The sequence below is a fragment of the Haliotis rubra genome, unplaced genomic scaffold (genome assembly GCF_003918875.1).
Source record: "Haliotis rubra isolate DU_JTF1 unplaced genomic scaffold, ASM391887v1 Scf38, whole genome shotgun sequence".
Classification (NCBI taxonomy): Eukaryota; Metazoa; Mollusca; class Gastropoda; order Lepetellida; family Haliotidae; genus Haliotis; species Haliotis rubra.
This window is the reverse complement of record NW_025767057.1, coordinates 684,085-704,078: the sequence shown is the minus strand read 5'-3', so window position 1 is coordinate 704,078 and position 19,994 is coordinate 684,085.

The following is a 19,994-nucleotide window of genomic DNA, read 5'->3' as shown; positions in this document are numbered from 1 at the left end:
TTAAATGATCGTGCATCCCATCTGAGACTATAAACATGCAAATCGTTGACAACATCAAATCAAACCGTAACAACAGCTGCATGTAAGACTTGAACGTGCAACTGTGCAGCAAAGAGCAGCTTATTCACGACAAGACAGTTAACAAACAGTTTAGTTCGTTCAAATCACTATGATCACCTTTGTTGATAACAAACGACGCCGACTCTTCAATCGGGTCGACGAGGGGGAAGAAAAATGCAAAGTGACCCAAATCAATTGCGTCTGCTTCAGTGGTCACTGTCTCTCGGCGATCAGACAGATAATCGGTTTCTGTCCTGTCCTCGGGCATAATTCTTCAGGCAGATAACTGCCTCCACACAAGCAGTCTAATTGTTTTGGATCACCGCTGACACTAGTATCATACTCATTAGCTCACCGACAGATTCCCATGGTGAGCCAGCCCGGTGACAGAAGAGATCGTTATGCATCCGACATATGGTCATGAACTACTACATCTGATTCATAAGAGGACAATGTCTGTGCCACGTCCTGTTCGAGAGTAGAGGCTTGATAACTATCTCTTAGAGTTTCGATACACATGGAGCGATTAAAGTCACTGCTTTATTCCAATGTTATACAGGTCTGATCTTCCCGCCTTTGTCTTTACCATGTACAGTCTGCTTTATGCCTGTGTTATTAAGATATGTTTGATACATAATGTCGGCAATATTGGCATTCACTTTGGTGATAATAATGCCATGCTTTAGCATTCAAAATCTTGCATTTATTAAAACTGTGGACGATAGGATGGCGACGGAAATACTATTCAGCCTTTACCCTTGCCTTCATTGTTGAGCCATGGTTTTCGAATGTGTGGAAAGGTTTTTCTCATCACTTGACACACTCACATAACTGCATGTGTGTGGTCACTGAAATGTCCAAATGTAAATCCGGGGTTGTGTTTGGTACAACCTGTACTTTGTTAATGTGTACGATCAGAAGTTCCCAGAATCCGATTTCTTGAATATCTTATCGGAGGACCGGACACGTTATATCATAAAGGTGTCTCACAATATACACCATTTACGACATTTACATTTATTGGGCTAACTATGACTGGTATTGCAAACAGTATCCTCCTGTTGTTGAATGATTCAAGATTCAAGATATTTATTTGTAGAAAGGCCATATGACCCAAAGTACAACTGATATAAAACAAGATTCTACAGAGTTACTTTTTCTTGTTTTATACATTCAAATACATGGTTAAGAAATTTAGCAAGATTTAACAGAAAGATGGTATTATTTGATTGGCATAGGTTTGAAACCTTATTATGATTACCACTACTACAATTTGGGATGAAACGCTTTCTCTCTGTTACAAAATATATACAATCATACAGGACATGTTTTCATTCAGCATTACATTACAGTGTTTACAAATGTAGGAGTTATTACTAAAGACATTTTTCTTACTCAGATATCCACTTCTAAATAAAGTTAATACATGTCTATGCTCATATGAACAAAACAAATATTTTTCACTCTCCTAAGCAAAGACTTATGAGAATGATAAAATGTGAAAGAATCACTCAGAAGAGAATAGTGCCAGTTCTAATAAGCACATTCTTTAAAGTTATAAACAAAATGGTCTAGATCCCCAACCTCTTGGCTTATCCAAACAAAACCATAGCCATAACGAAAAGGTAAATATTTTATTTGATTGTCCCAACTTGGCCTTTTTCTCTCAAAAATGGACAACAACATATTGTAACATTGGAAAGCATGTATTTGGCGTTGCATTCGTAAGAGTCGTAGCCAATACTTAGTACGTTTAATATGATAGGAAACATAACGTGGACACCTTACACACTCCCCGTATGATACAGCATTCGACGATTTATAACCTAAAAGGGAGAGCAAATTTGCAAAAACTTCCTAAGAATAATTTCAATATTACTCCTTTCTTCCCAACCCCAAATTTCAACCACATATGTAGGAATTGGAGTAATATTTTTTATCAAATAAAACGAAAGCATCTTTTACTGTAAATTCAAAACGTCTGATCAACGATTTTATAGGCCATAATGCTTTACTTGATTGCTCCGCTAATGTTTTACTGACTCTAGCCCATATCCATTTAAGCGTTATCATTAACTCCAAATATTTATATGCGTTTACTATTTCCATAGGATTCCCATTAAAGAAGAATGTTTCATATTTTGACAGAGGTCCACCCATTTTAAAAGACAATTGTATTACTTTTAGGTACATTAATGTCCATACCCCGTCTTTAAGAATAATGATGTAGAGCATCCAATCGTCTTTGCAACTTAACAACACTATATGCAGTAAGTATCAAATCATCAGCAAACAACAAAGCAATAAGGTTCAACATTTCATTGGATATAAAGATACCATCATCAAATGTTGTTGAATGGCTGCTGACTATCATCCAGCTGACAAAGAACCGGTGCATCCAGGAATACAACGAGGGTGTTGATATTAATTTGTTTGCTGATGCTTTTATGTAACTTGAAGTAATATTCAAGTAATATTTGGTTATGTTGTACATATAGGTTTTTCAGCAAGACATCTCGGTCCAGTTATTATTTCTCATAATTAATGGTAAACGAAAACACATCAATCCCAACACGGGAAGATGACGTCCCAGTGTGAAGGCCGAGGTCGAGCCGTTCCGTGACTTATAAGGTTCTTGGATCTAAATTTTATACTCGTTCAACTATACATTCATGACCTCCAGAGCTTGTCTTCTGGGACGTTTATGAAACAATAGTATTCTGGTTTAATCAACTGTAACACATCGGTTACATAAATAGATATACGTACAGTACAAATGTGATGAAATGCGAGGTTAAATTGTTATACCATCCCCAAGGAACGAACAGTGCGCTGTCTGTAATACCATATACTGACAAGTGTTCCAATATCTTCATTTTCGTCATCGGTGTATGCTTCTACTAATCACTACCGTGCAATTGACTCTTTAAACGTCTCAGACCGCTAATATGTCCATATAGCGTATGTACTTTGTTCCATGTTTGGCTTCTGTTGTTCTGACTAGTTGGGTCCCTGCAGAAAGACGGGTAAATGCTCTGTAAGTAATCTGCTAAGCTCACCCGGAATCAAAACTCCGGTCCTGATGGACAGCTGTAACCTAGAATTCTCTGTTTTAAGAATCAGCCTGAAGATAAGCTCGTGCAAGGAGAAAAAGTTCCCCAAAAGCGGTTTATATGATACCATTTCTGCACGACTAGCTCAGAAAGTCCTGTGGCTATGCCTAAAATTACTAATATGATGGAATTAGTTTTTCGGGAAAGCCTCTCGGGTGCTGTCAACATTTAGTATCCTAATATACTATGTTAACAGAGTGGCTTAATTTTTACCTTTGGTGCTGTGTTTAAACGATGTGTTTTTTTGCTGTTAAAATAAGAGGCGCGATAATGTCTATCAGTAATATCATCAAACAAGCCAACGTAACATTGCTATTCTTCATCCCTTCTGCTATTTACAACCGACAGATACACTATTGACGATATATTAATCTTTATGTGTCAACGCTATATGTCAGGGTTGGCCAGTAGTTTAAGTACGACACTGGGTCCTTGTATGAATATGAACGCTACATTTCTAACATAATGGAATATGTTAATCAGATTTGAGCGATGTTTTGCCATGGAACACAAAACAATATGAAACAGACATGCCATTGATAACCTTCTCAGGACTGAAGTTAATTATTTATTCATCAGAGAAGCAGAAAAAGTGAGTGAGTGAGTTAAAATTTAACGTCACATCGGCAATATCTCAGCCATATCGTGACGAGAACAATTTAAAGAAGCAGAAAAAGGCTAAATCATCCTCATTGTAGATTGATAAGAAGGCCCCCAACTTGAAACACATCAGTCCACTTGCTTTTCTGGAACTGATCATTAAGGTTTACCAGAGCTCGTTCGTTCACGATACAAAGGAAAAGCGTGAGTTAGAGATTTAGATTATTTGTAAACTGGTGCAGATCTAAGTCGTCTTTCATGATAGTTTAAGACAACAAATCTCCGCAAAAGACAAGTGCCTGCAACAATGTAAATAATTGGTATTGAGGCGGGCTATTGAGGTCCTGAATGCCAGCATGAAAACAATAAATTGGCATACAGTCAATATTCATGTTTTACATACCTACATCTGTATGTGATCAGCGACATCAACATGGGGGTCAAAGATTATTCTGCTTTGAACAAGTTCTTTCTAAGTAGCAAGTAAATTCTCTGCGACGGCATTATCAGAAAGTCGCTTGATTTCCTCACGTGAATAGGCATGCCCTACGTACCGCTTATGTCAACGTGGAAAACTGCATTTGAGCAATAGCTTTGATTTCCCTATTCCCAAAAACTTCGATCAAACAAACTGAGAAACGTATCCGCCTACACCTTTACTGTCAACGATTATCTTAGAGAATGGAAACCGACTTTCAGACTGAAGTCTTTGACAATAATGCGTAGGTAATAAATACCGGAAGCACGGAGCGGATACATGCACCCTTTGTGCAGGGTAACATGATCTGGAGGCGTCAGGGTATATCCTCTCGCATTTGGTAACTAGGAAACTGTGTATTGTGAAATGTTATACTCGGAGAATCAGTGTTGAATGTGTTTGTTTCGCAGCACAATCAGATTGGAAAAATGTATGTCAAGTCTGCATTCAATCAATAATAATGCCCCAGTTACCGCTTGATCTATATGCATCCTAGAGACCGAACACGTGGAGTTGTTGCGTCAGATGTCGACGAAACTGTCGTTATAGAGTCAGTGACCTCAACTTCTGACGTTGTTGGTAGAGCCATGCAACCAAGGACATTATTCGTGAGAAAATAACATCATTGCATTGGTGGACAGTATCCCGCACAGACTTTGATTGATATTGCATAGAAATCATACTACCGTAGAGTAGCAACATTAGCTGGGATTGAAGTCGACGGAGGGAACATCGATATTAATCAAGTATGGTGGGTTCAGTTAAGGGGAAAAGACAGACGCTATTAGATGTCGTGTAAGAAATGTGTCGACGCGTTGTGTTATAGCTACCAGTATATGTCACGTCTGGAAATTTATTATTACTTTGAACATATCCCTCACATGCTGACAAATTGGCAGAAGAATTAATACTTAGAAATACGTAATATTTATAGCTAAGCAATTACAAAGTAATTCAATTAAGAGTTATGCAGGTGTGCATTTCTGACAGTGATTTGGCAGTATCTATTTGTCCATGATGGTACCATGTACATGCACCATCGTGATCAACACAGGCCAAGTTAACAATGATACGAATAAACACTGAACATGCCGTTATCATGGGTGTTATTCTTGATAAATAGTATATATTTAAAAGAAATGAATTGATACAAACGATTTGCTGTGGAATGAGATGAAAATGTCACTATTTTCATCATCCAGAAAACCAAATATCATGTGACTGTTTGATATTTGATGCATATGACGAAACAGCCAAAGGAAAAATCTCATAACAGTTAAACCATAAATGCTACAACAGCCACAGCCTTTCGGATATCCACACATATACCATGACGACAATAATAAAAATCGAAAGCTTCATAGCAATAATGTTTTGGAAAGATTGCAATTTTAATCCCTTCGAAATGATTTTAAGAAATTAGCTTCTAATGTTTTGCAAAGTATTTAATTGTCACGCATGTTTTGGTTTTTTCGAATATCTTAAATACAGTTATATAAAAAAATCACATATGAAGGCGATTTACGATCAGAGTATCATCACATCCATCAATCAATATTGATATTGATCATTTAAAGAAACAACAAGGACAAACTGTGACATATGATGAAAGGCCGTTAAACCCCAGTCAGGTAGGTTGTGGTGCATTATCACGGTTATAGAAGACAGTTATCGTACTGTTATCCCTCTCGTGCAAAGAATATACACCATAGATATGAATCTCTGATCTATGTATTTGTAGATAGCACATATCTTCGTGTTAGATTGTATCGAATTATTAGGTCATTTTAAGCATCTTTCCACGTGTAGTCTGAAATATTATGCCGCCGTATGTCAACTACGTCATCACATCAATACCGAAACTATGAAGTAATCTTATACTTTTGTAGGGTGTTATGTGTCTCTGACTACTCTTGATAGCATGAAGAGTCCAATTTGTTTCCAAACATTTGCATATGAGTCTTAAGAGGTGGTATAAATGTGGATCCTCAGTGTGGATGCATGTGAATCAGAATTGCAGCCTGGGTTGCAAAATCCAAACAATGAAACTTGCTCGTGATGTTTAACTTAAGCTTCAAGTGTATCGATGTTCTCGTTATCATTTAATACCAGTCAGATAGCCAATTCCCTTCAACTGATTTACCTACTTGGACTTGAAACAAAGGTAAGACCGTCTTATGTGTTTAATATTTTGATGTATGTCTAAAGATACAGAATGACAAGGGAAACCTCTTCACAAAACTATAGGGATGACTCCACCTTTCCAATGATGAACGTGTACTCGAACAATATCCCCACTGTCCAAACCTTTGGGAATTACTTTTAAAAACATTTGACGTTGTAACGAACGGCCTCGGTCTTTAATCAAAGCGCCATATGCATCTTACTCGGAACGTGTTCGATTACAACATTCAAGGCTTAAATAAACCTTTCAGAAATTTTTCATGGCAGACAAGTGAAGCAGACATCCAAATTTGACCGATTATACATTTAGCAGAGATTGTACACCATTTTATGGTAAATATTCTTGAATGGTGGTGTCGGCATTGTCCTTTGTTCAATCCAGCCCCAAGGAAGAGTTGAGCTCTCAGGGTGTCACAGTCAGTGGAAAATGAATTGGAAATCTGAACAGGCGTCGTTTTGACGACGTGAGTTTCAATATCCACCGTTTTGTCACTTGGGTAGCTATGAATCGCTTTGCAAGCCTTGGTCGTCCGTTGATGTCTGGTCATGAAAGGAGACCCTTTACTGCCACCTCCTCCCGGAGGACGTAATTGAAACCAATTCTCGCACAAGAGGCATCTTACATGGAAGCTATTGAATTTGAGATATGCTCACGTGCATGTATGCACATACATTAGTGGAGTCCAAAGGAGAACGAAAGGACATCACAACAAAGGCAGGTAACTCTGCCGTGTGTAATGCTGCTATATTTCTGTACACGTACTTCAGGTAAGCTGAGTCCTTCCGGGCGGTTAGATAAGGTAAAGTGACTGCGTTTGGTCAAACACTGCTTTGATCAGTATTCCAGTTACATCACATCATATCAGGTGGATGTTGGAGGTCGGTCACTCTGGTCGGAGATGTTCACCACTTTGGTGGAGTGAGTGAGTTTAGATTTACGCCGCACTCAGCAATACTTCAGCTATATGGCGGTGGTGTGTAAATAATCGAGTCTGGACCAGACAATCCAGTGATTAACAGCATGAGCATCGATCTGCGCAAATGGGAACTGATGACATGTGTCAACCAAGTCAGCGAGCCTGACCACCCGATCCCGTTAGTGGCCTCATACGACAAGCATGGGTTGCTGAAGGCCAATATTCTAACCCTGACCTTCACGGGTCCACTTTGGTTGAAGCCACGAGGACGGGTATGATGCTTACAACCCTGAAACATAATCGGGATGCGTACCCAAGCTGACAATAACGAACACGGGCGAGTGACAGGAAATATAATATCTAACGTGAAATAATGCTTTATGTACATATATTGTCACTGCTTATATCAATCTGAAAATGTCCTGGCAGACCTGCTTTTTACAAACGTGATGACAGTTGAGAATGTCGAAATTCCGGTCACACATTTATTGTCAGTATATCAGAATGAACCTAACAACACGCAAACGTGGAAATCTATCTATACAGTATATATATATGAACTTCATTGGTTGCATCGAGTAAAATACAAGTTTTGTATAAATGGACAAGGAGATGTAAGTCATTGAATTCTTTTTTTTATTTTATTTCCTTTCTCGCTATTGAATATCGACTTTGAGGACAAAAGTTTAATGTGTTTGTTTTGCAGCATAATCACATTGCAAAACAGTATGGTGTCTGTTAAGTCCGTGATTCCGTGAGGCCGGCAAGATAAGTCTGTGTTTCATCGACAGAGCAGAGGGACTACTAACGCCACAGGCTGTCAACAAAATGGCCATTTAAGTGCTATTGACATCGCACTGGCGCCCTTGTTGGTGAAACTATGTAACCAGTACCAGTGCACTTTCTCTGCGGTTTGTTTGGTCGTTGCTGATATGAAACACTCATTATTGTATTGGGCGACGAATCGTCATCACACATAGAGAAGTTACATACATGAATAGCATTTAGCAACCAGGGGCTCCTTTCACGAAGCAACCTTTACTAAGGTTAACTTTAACTCCCATATTCTTTAACATTTTTCGCTAAAGTTATCACTTACGATCACCTTAGTGCTTTGTGAAAGGAGGCCCTGGGCATTTGCCCCGTGTCTTCTGCTCCATTAGAATGCTACATTTCTACATGCAATAAGCACTCAAGGTCACTAACAGAACTCGTACGCCTTTGTGCACTGTCCATTGAATACCGTTTCACCCTGCATGAGTCCCGGTCTATGTATCTCGTGTAGTCATTAGGATAGTAGCTTATTTCTTTTGATGTCCATGTAGCTGGAAGCCACATGTGGTATCCACATGCTTACATCTATACTTGAAGCACATCAGTGACGTAGGCTTTCACAAATTACTAATCGCGTAGACTTGGAAGATTAAGACGCCTAATACACGTCAATAATTTAATAACATCACTTCCACTTTCAGGGAAGATGAATATTTTGAAAGAGCCATCTCTCAAATGCCAAAAGGTCACTATCAATTGGGAATGCACAATACCGTACATTTATATGATGTTGAACTAGCACCACCTTTAATGTAACATAATTGTGTACAGACTGGACAAAAGGTTTGCTTTACTCAATTTTGATGGACACAGAAAAATTATTCTACTCGAAACAACAACTTGATGTGAAATAGGAACGCGTTTAGTTTCCTATTCGTTTCAAACGGAAACTTTTTAATCAATTACAAACATTACACTATGTTTATGTGTCATATTAAGCACAAAGTCCGCATGAATACACAACATCCCTTCTGGCAAGTACACCATAATAGCCCTCCAAACTACAAATAGAGATGGTTGAATTATTTGAGAAATCAAAGCTTTTGGTCACACTGTTGTTAAGATATAAAGCCCTTTAATTATTCTTACATCGATAGAACAACATGTTTTACCAAGACAAAATTTGATTTGCACTCAAGACGCTTATGTCACGCTTAGCAAGCGGCACCTGCTCTTCTTCAGTCTTACGTCAGGAACGTGTTAGTTTGCAATGTTAAAAAGTGCTAGCATTCATGTTACAAGTAATTGAAGACAATTATGTATCACCAATTTCCGTATTCATCACATGGTGGATTTAAGGGCTGTAGAACAATTATCCGAGTCATAAGAAGGTATTAAAAATGTGGATTGATTTCTGTGTTCAACCACATAACCCGTGTTGATCAGGATCAAGTTTAAACGTGTTTGTAATAATTATTATGAAATATGTATATTTAGGCAAATGATTAATATGAAAATATGTTTCTTTCAGTGAACAAACATACATAATAAGTTATCCATTAATATCAGAAGTTTACATGTTATATGTTGCTTTTTAACTATTCCCATATCCACAGGTGCCGACAAACCCAAAATATTAATGCATGCAGTTGACATCCTGATTTAAACTTGATGGATCATGTATGAAGTTTAAGGCCGTGTCGAAAGCAATGTTTTTATATTTGCATCCGTTATCCGTTATATTTATTGCGATTTATCACCTGATGCAATTAACTGATAAAATTTGGATTAACGTTCCAATGCATAAAACTAGTGCTAATCTTTTGTAAATTTTACACTTACACCCAATCATGTGAACTCCCATCACCATTTCTGAAGTGCTAATATAAGGAGCAAATGAAAGCAAAGCAGTAAAGTTATTGAACGGATTTCATACAATGTGTTATCCATGGCTGTGTGCTCCCATTATTGAAAAAATAATATTGCAAGATTAATCCAAATCTGTTTGTTCGGTATCATATAAACCACAACTTTATGTTGATTTGAAGAGGTAACTGACATCCCTAAGTACGGAGGTTTCTACAATATGAAAGAAAATACATTAAAACACGTGTTTCGTTATGCATGATCAGTAATATAGCGTATTAAGAGTTAGGGTGCATACACAAAAATGACATAAAACCGTTCGATCAGCAAAATTTAAAAAAGATCAAACATTTGAGACTGTCGTTTATGTTTCTTATCTTATTAATGCATCATTTCGATCAACCTAGACACTTCTTCTTCATGCTTTATCACGAGATGCACTTGGCATGTTTCATCAGGTCTTACATGGCAGTGACAATGTGTCATTGGCATGTCCGGTTTTGGGTCTTCAGAGCTACTTTTCATCACCCAAGGCTCGGCGAAATCATGCTAATATAACCGTAAATCTGTCCAACTTGTCGTTATCGTGGGCCTAGAATTGGCTTATTGCAAGTGTCAGCAGTGTTTTCTTGTCGTGGATTCAGATTCTAGTTCAGTTGTAATTGTGATTCTTGGCTCCTCCTCTGGAATAGAGTGATGGAACTGAATTTCGACAAGAAACCCGATGTTAAACCAAATTGTTCTCTGGGACACTGATGTTTGATTTATGAGTAAAATATGTGATCAATGTTTCTTGGATATTCATGGACGTCAACACCTAAAGTTAATATATATTTAACAACAGTCTTCGAATATTTCCCAAACTCCCCACGGTTAATCCCCATGCAATACAATTTAATGTCACTTATCAGCACGCCAGGTCATTGTACGTATTTGTTGTTTGATGATGGTTGGTTTGAGATCCATGACCATTTGTGTTTATTATTTGCTGTACTTGGATGCATAATTAAGATGTCATTTTCAATCTCAAACAACATACCCTAACATCATACGTTTCGAGGTGAGGTGAGGTGAAATTGGGTTTTACGTCGTGCTTGAGAATATTTCGCTCATATGACGGCGTGCATGCGTGTGTATGTGTATGTGCGGCTGCTTGTACTAGCCCAGACTGAAGCTGGTTTTATAGTGCTAGCCCACTGAGATACCATGCCGCAGTGAAGCATGAATACCCCACTCAGACACATTATACTGACTCCGAGCCGACCAGTCCTTGTTGTACCCATTAATGCCGAGCGCCAGGCAGGGACCAACAAGTACCATATTTTAACGTCTTTTGGTATGACGCGGTCGGGGATCGAACCCGCGACCTTCCGCTCTCCGGGCGGACGTTCTAACCACTACACTACGGAGGCGGTCACCATACGTTTCGATGACTATGGAGATGGCATTACATATATTGTCACACTGTAAGGAAATATGGGCGAACAGAATATCTACCATCACTGGCATAGGTGATGACGCAAGTACAAACATTGCTAGTTAGCCAAATCGATCAGCACCTGTGGCACAATTAGGTTTGGACTGACTTATTTCACTCAAAATTGGATAGTCTTTGGCCCATTTGACAGAGGTCTGCAGCAGTTACTAGTTTTGGTGTTAACTGTTTTCCCAAGAAAGGTAGTATTTGGTGCTATGAATCACTAATTTCTTATCAATCACAAAGCAAGTGGTACTGACTCTGACGTCAGGTCCACTGTAAGTAGACCTGAAGTTCTACTTCCCATAATCCGACTCAGTTCATTCAGTCTCATTACAAGGATGTGTTCACGGTCGCATCATTTGTAGCAGGATTAATGAGCGTATATGAAACAACTACACTAGAATGATCAGAGCCGGCCTTGGGGAATGATTTGCTCATAAGCTGACCTCCTAGTCCTATACATTATGAATATGCAAAACATTTACTAATTGGTGTCTGCCATTGGACGAAATGGTACTATCTCTGTCTTTTTATTACCAGCCATCACACCTTAGCCATTCTAGCATGTAGTGAATCAGCAATCTTAGAGGGGTCATTACATGTTCCAGGATGTGTAGGCTTGTGGCATTAGTTTAACTGTTACAGTATTGCAAAAAGGGTTAAGGTAATCTGGGTGTTGTCACGGGCATGTCAGTCTTGGTCACTACTGAAAAGGAGAGTTGAGCTTTCGTCGCCAGTAAAATCGTCACTACTACGTAGGACCACAAAATCATTTGCATCACGTCACTACTACCACGAAGAGCAGGGTCACGTTGTCAAGGGGAACATGGATGTACCCGCTGATCTGTATCATTCAGTTCACCAATGGAATTATAACACTTCCTGTTTATGAGATATTACCATTCGTCAAATGACAGCAGCCACCAAGGAAATTATATGAATATGTATAATGATAAGGACTACGTGCTGGTCAGTTTAGCGCTGGTGCAGCAGTGAATATTAGATTGCAAATTTGCGCCCGCCCATTTTTGTAGGAGCAGAACATAAAAACCATTAAATATTTTCTTCACCAAACTTGGCACACAGATAGGTCTGGTGTTGAACTGGTGCCTTTCAAATGGTAGTTTTGGATTTCTGAATAAAATATGTTTTGCATTTCCATGGCAACAACTTTTACTTTGACTGAAATTGGGGGTAGTGCTCCTTTCCGGAGCAGAACTTAAAAACCTTTCAATATTCTCTTTCCACTTTGTGGGTATTCTAGAACCAAATGACATAAATCAACAGTACCACTCTATTTCCAGTATCAACATTACTAAGGTACATCAAACCGTGAAAGTCCTCAGGCAGTCTGTCTGATACTAGCATGCTAATACATGTATATGAATAGTCAACATCTGCATGTATTCATAAGATCAATGTGAAGAACAATGTTTATGTCTTCCAGATCTGGATCAATCTGTACATGATGACAATATTTGCCATAACTAGTTGACATATTCATGAAGAGTATTTTACCACTGTGGGGTATATTGATAACTTTGTCTCCTTGTTTAATATTTAACGAAAAGTGATTTATTTCCAGATATATGACATGTACTTTGAGCATATTGATACGTTAATTACTTGCAAATCTATATTCGGACGTATCCCCAGGGGAACAGGTTGTGTTTCTTTATACATAATAATCAGAATGTCTGCTCGGGTTGGCAAAATCAAACCAAGGTCATTTGGCCAAGAAGTTAAAACTTGTTATTGTATAGAGCGAGGCTTCGATGCAGCTAAACAATCAATCATTTAGCATAACTGACTCTCCTATTTATGGACTGTATCAGACGGTGAATTTGACGTTGAGGTATTGCATTTCATTCATGATTGAAGACTTGTTCCATCACATCAACATTTTGTACTGGATGACCACTCTTGCGTATTTTGTCACCCATAATATCCGAAACTTGCTTTTTGGGATTTAGATCTGGACTCCTGGTGAGCCACGGTCAAGTTGCTACCGCTTCTTGAGAAATCGCCAACAGCACGTTTCTGGTGTCGTCCAAGAAGACATGTTCTCAAGATGGTCATCGACATGTGGTACAACAACCTTGTCCAGGATGTCAGTGATAGTATATCGTCCATGTAGATTTTAAACGCTCAACTTACAATCATGCGAGAGGCACTCAAACATCATCAATGAACCACCGACGAACGGAATTCCGTTGAGCGCATTCAGTGTTTCTGCGACGCCAAACACAAGCTCGGCTATCAGTCATGAACAAAAGAAATTGACCACCCTCCGACCAGTAGACACATTCCTATGACGTCAAATTCCAGTGACGTTGAGGTTCACACCAAGCTAGTCGTACTGTTTTGTGCTCTTGGATAACAAAAGACGTCTGATAGGTCATCTGGCTCCATACTCGGCCGAAATGAGTCGATCTCCGACCGTCCTATTGGACAAAAGATGCCACTCTGTTTTAAACATGATGAAGTCTTGGGATTGTGTAAAGAGATGTATCCTCCCTTGGAGTTGTCACTTGGACAGTCCTTAACGTCATTAGTTTGCTGATGTTTTCTAACCAATCGGCTGATAGTTGGCATGCCCACATTCCGTATATTACAAGTTATCTAGCAATAAGTACAGTTTACTGAAACTAAACATTTGCTTAATGACGGGTACTCGTCTTGTAAGTAATGATCGCCTTTGATCTCCACACTTGCAAATCTAAAATGAATGTACGGTGAGCCCAAAGGGTCCAACTATTCATAAAAACAAACATAATTATGATATGAAAGTAAACGGCAATATGAGGGTTAAAATCATAGATGTTGCGATATATGTTTCCATGTGTATAGAACGTCAGTGGAAAAGAATGCGCAGTCTTGACTATCGTGAGAAATTGATTCCTTTGATATAAAGGATCATGAAGAAATTCGGTGACGACACTAAGTGTTCGCGAAGAGAGTACGCATGTGGTGCTACCCATAGCACACCTCGTCGACAATATGTGAAAAAAGAATAGGTATTTATAGATAGACGCCATGTGACGGAGGCCTGTAAACAAGCCAGATGAGAGATCGATGAAGCGGAAAATCCGGACTGATAACTTTGATTGATGATGGTAATGTAGAAGTGCAGAGATTCTGACGCGTATGAGTATAGAAAAACATCTGGGAAATAGATTTGCACATGATAAAATCGAAACAGTGAAATCGACTCTGTTCTTGGCAGGGATTCCTTATGTAAGTGGAATGGGTTTTGCTGCTTTTATTAAACTATGACGCCACTGCATTGACATACCTTTGCCAGATTTGTGAAATCATATATACATAGTAAATTAGGGAAATATACTTAACTTCATTGAAAACGCACCAGCTGTATTAGTTTGGATATCCAAGAGCATAAATGAGCAATCGGTGTAAATTTTACATACTTTTGTAGTCCAATGATTGGTAAAGAAAAGAAACAAGAACCAATCCAGCAAAACAATGAAGTTATAATTCAGCTGACCATGAAAGAAAGATGGAGTCATATTGGAAAGTCAGTAACGTGTATGACCACCGTTAGCAGCAACACAAGCTGTGCAACGTCTCCTCATTGAACTGAATAATGTTTTGAGGCAATGCATTCCACTCTTGATGCAAGGCATTCTCAAGTTCCCCAAGGTTGTTGATCTGTGGGCGACGTGAGAGGCGTTGGCCGATGTAATCCCACAAGTGTTCAATGGGAGACAAATCTGGTGACAATGCAGGCCATGGAAGTAGAGAAATGTTGTTGTTTGCCAGAAACTGTGTTGCAACACGTGCAGTGTGCGCTCGAGACTTGTCCTGCTGGAATGTATGCAGATCTTGATGTTGGTTAAAGAAGGGAACGACGTTGTTCTGAAGAATGGTGTCACGGTAGTAAGGGCATTCAGTCTGCCACGACAAACTACCAGAGCGGTTTTGTGATGATAACTGATCCTTCCCCACAACATAATGCTGCCTCCACCCCTCCGATCTGTTTGCACAACACAGTCCTGATGGTAACGTTCTCCTCGTCGACGCCATACCCGTAGACGCCTGTCAGCATTTCGCAAGTGAAAACGTGCCAACGTCGTAACAACCACAAACGATGCTGTTCAGCCCATCGTCTGCGTTCACGGCGATGTCTATCAGTCAGGATGGGTCCAACATAAGGGCGTCGACACCGTAATCCTGCCGCACGGAGACGGCGTCGGACGGAGAAAGCACTGATCAAACCTCGTTGGCCTTGGACAGCGTTGGCGGTTCTGGCAGCCGGCAACGTACGATCCCGAATATGGCGCCGAACAATGTCTCGATCTTGGCGAGGGGTGGTAACACGTGCCTGGCCAGGACGTTGGCGGTCCCTGGTGGTTCCTGTTCGTTGGTACCTGTTGGCAAGTCTTATGATGGTGGAATGATGATGCAACCAAATCGTCTGGCAATAATCCTGCTTATGTGCCAACCTGCAACATGCCCAACGCCCGTTCTCGTTCCTCTGGTGAAAATCTTGGCATTGCAAAATAAACTTTACTTGCGGAGGTACAGCTAAAATGAGAACGGTTTTTTGCCGACGGTCAATATACCCCTAATCAGCATGTTTTACGCACGCATATTGTGCTTTTCGTGTGTTGTGCATGAATTTTGTTGTCATGTGATGTGTTCCATGATATGTTCGGGCAATCCGTTCTTTACTGTACAGCATTATTTATTGTCTTTTGTGTTATTAACAACATTTCCAACGTTCATTTTCAGTCTCAAAACAATCCTAGTACCATATTTCAAAATTTACAGGTGGTGCGTTTTCAATGATGTTCAGTATATATACATGAGTGTGTTTTCACCAATTGTGAAACAGAATGGCAGATTCTAATAACAAAAATATTATTTCCTATAAATATCGGTTTATTCAGATGTGGTTGAACTATTAAGGGATCCAATAAATATTGTCATTACAAGTTTAGTATGAATAATTTGAAGACTCGACATCAGCAACATGATGAATGGACAGCAAAATGTTTCAGATGGACTTTTCCAAATTTTAGAAATAACGGCAGTCCTTCTGCGAAAACCCAACAGATTAACATGTCCCCGAAAGTATACAATGTGCCTGAAGGTCAATAACAACTCAAGGTCATTTTACCTCCCATTTACCTCTCGTCAATGTCTCCCATTTGTTTGCGTCTCCTGTCTCCAAAGTTATTTATTTACATTGTACATGGGCATGTGGCCTTTCTATTGAATAAAGTTATATATATGAAGATATATTAGAAAGGTATTTTCCAGTGAGTAATATGTCCCTTTTCCACAGTCGACATGAAACTTACGACAAATGTCACAATAATTGGCACTTCTACACGCAATGGTTTACGCGTATGTAAATTCCGCAAGCATACAAGGAATCGCACTCACACTAGTGTTTATTCAGAGGCAAAACGCATAGCTCATAAGTTGACATAGATGCCCTAAGGTATATATGTGTAGTGTTTATTTCGAAAGGTTCAAGAAAGCACAATATATCATACTTAATGTGGTTAAATCAATACCGATATGTACATGGTGAATGCGATAAATATTCGTAGTAGAAAGGGGTTGACCAGATATTATTTTGCCGGAAATAGGTGTTGAATTGGATAGAACTGAACCATGTTTATGGTCTCGGAAATGCTTGATGTACGTTGGTGTCAGTCGAAAACTAATGTGTCAGCGATCAATTTAACAACTCCTCCTTTTCGAGTGAATCAACTGCATACATACTGTATAATATGTCTACAGAATTGTCTCACTTGTCGATCAGACGGATTCCACTGGTCCTGAAAAACAAAACAGCTGTGAAAATTAGAAGAATGGATCACTGGTTAATTATGACGCCATAAAAACATCATAAACCTTCATTTAAAGAAACAAATCTGAAATCGGTGATGCAGATCTCTTTTGGATAGTGTTTGAGTGATAGTCTCTGTCCCCCAAAAGAAAGGGTTCCAGTGTTTCATATCCTGCAGTTGAATGTTGGTACAGTTGGTATCATCTAGTCACAATGACTGCTTGTGGAAGATAGTGGGCCACCTGTGCTCCATACATATCAAGTTGAAAGTGATTATCTTCTTTTACTCATTGGCAACAACTAGTACTTGACCGTTCTGCACATGACGTGACCTCACGGTAATATTCGTTAAATATGGTTCAGAACGTAATTGCTATTTCTTTGTGATTTAATTTGTTCACAGTGTTTGAATCTCTACCTGACACAAAATGACATCTTCAAATGATTTCAAACTGAGTTTTGTTGTTTGGTAACACGTCATTAACCAATAACCATGGTGTCTGAAGGCATCAGCGTAATAAATGGGTCTGTCATAGAAAATCAAGTGACTGATTCTAAATTGAAAGACATCAACATTGATAAAGAGGCAGTATCAACATAAATGAACTTGCCATTTTCTTTAGTAGTGCTACTATTGTACATGGTAACAAAAAGTTAATGACAAACAACACACTATATATAATGTTTTTGGTCACATATTAACTTGCTTTCGAAGATTACATTTGCAAAAGTATAAAAATACACATTAAACACACACATAATATGATTGATAATATTGAACACTAATGCCTTTCAGTCAATGTATATTAATGCTTATTAACTCCCTGTAATTCAGTCTCCAAAACCGCTTCACATCATTTTTGTTCTACTCTATCGTCAAAAAGACCTTTATTGTGCATCGTACCTTGTTCAATATCATACAGAGAAATTATTATTGATGAAAGCTTGGATCTCATCTGTGGCTATACACGTAACACATCGTAACATGCATCAAGCCAAACTGTAAAATGAGCTTTATATTAAAGTTAAGTTCAACTGCCCATCAGAAAGCAGGTCATTCAAGATGAGACGCTAAACAAACAGTTTAGTTTGTTCAATTCACCAACGTTCATTTGTTGATAACAAACGAAGCCGAGGAGAAAGAATGATGTCAAGTGAACCAAGTGCTACCCTATGCCCAAAATGGCTGGTGCCACCATGACGACCTTGTTTGACATCACACCGAGGAAGCATCGAGCGTTAAATGGTGTCTCTCATCTCTGACTATAAGCATGCAAATCGTAGACTACATCAAATAAAACTGTAAAATCAGCTCCATGTAAGACTTGAACTTGCAACTGTGCAATAAAGAGCAGGTCCGTCAATACAAGACAGTTAACAAACGGTTTAGTTCGTGCAATTCACCATGAACTCATTTGCTGACAAACGAGGCCATCTTCTCAAACGGGCTGATGAGGAGAAAGAGTGATGCCAAGTGACCCAAACCAATTGCATCTGGTTCAGTGGTAACTGTCTATCGACGATCAGATAAATTATTTGTTTCTGTCCAGTCCTTAGGCACAGGACTACAGACCGACAACTGCCTCCTCACAAGCAGTCTAATTGTCTTGGGATCACCGGTGACACTAGCTTCATACTCATTAACTCACCGACAGGTCCTCTGGTGATCGAGCACGGTCACAGAGGAGATCGTTACGCTTCAGACATATGGTCATAAACAACTACTTCTGATTCATAAGATTCATGCCTGTGTCACATCCTCTTCGAGAGTAGAGACCGGAATGATAATCTCTTGGAATTTCGATATACATGGAGCGAGTTGAACAATCAATAGGAGTCACTGCTGCATCTACAGATCTCTGATCATTCGCATTTTCCTGTCAACCACACGTAATGTATACGTCTTACATCTCTATTGTTAGTATCGGCCAACACATAGTCCCTTCATTTAACGTGGTCAGCTGCAGGTAAGCACGACCCTGTGCAGTTGTGTAACATGCAACTTGTCCCCATTAAAACGCCCAGTGAAACGCGATGAGGTTCATCTTCCCACTCCCGTGTCTTGTCGATATTCTTTAAAGAACCCAACAATTTCTTTTGTTTAAATCCAAGCGAGACCACACATTTTAACAAATAAGACAATACTTTGACCATAAAGATATTTCTGATGCAGTTCTCGTGGAATGTACAAAATGACTTGACGATGTTATTGGTATTGAATACGTTACTGATAAATATATGACTTATGACTGACTCACTGGCACACCGAGACGGTTACTTTCTGCTCATGTATTAATAGCATTCCTTGTTCATGGGGAGAATATTGCTTTTAACCCAAGAAACGCGTCAGTTTGTATGAAACTCTTTTTCATTAACTGCCCCTACTATACTGCGTATTTTGGAAGCATCTGTGCTTAAATCTGACGCTTTGTTGAGCATATCATGGCAGCGCGGTATCAAAGTGGCAATGCGTAATGGACTCACGTTCTTTTTTTGTGTCACGTAGAACTAGGCTCTTTGGGATCATCCTTACTGTGTGCCAGTTCTGACGTTAAATGAAATTACGATTACATAAAGGGGAATTTCCAGATTCGATTTCGACAATGTCCGTTTCGCTGTCATTCACGGTTCTGATGCCGTCTTTCAAAATCGTGTCCATATTGAAGTCGGAACAATTTGAAATTATAGATGGTAATCATAG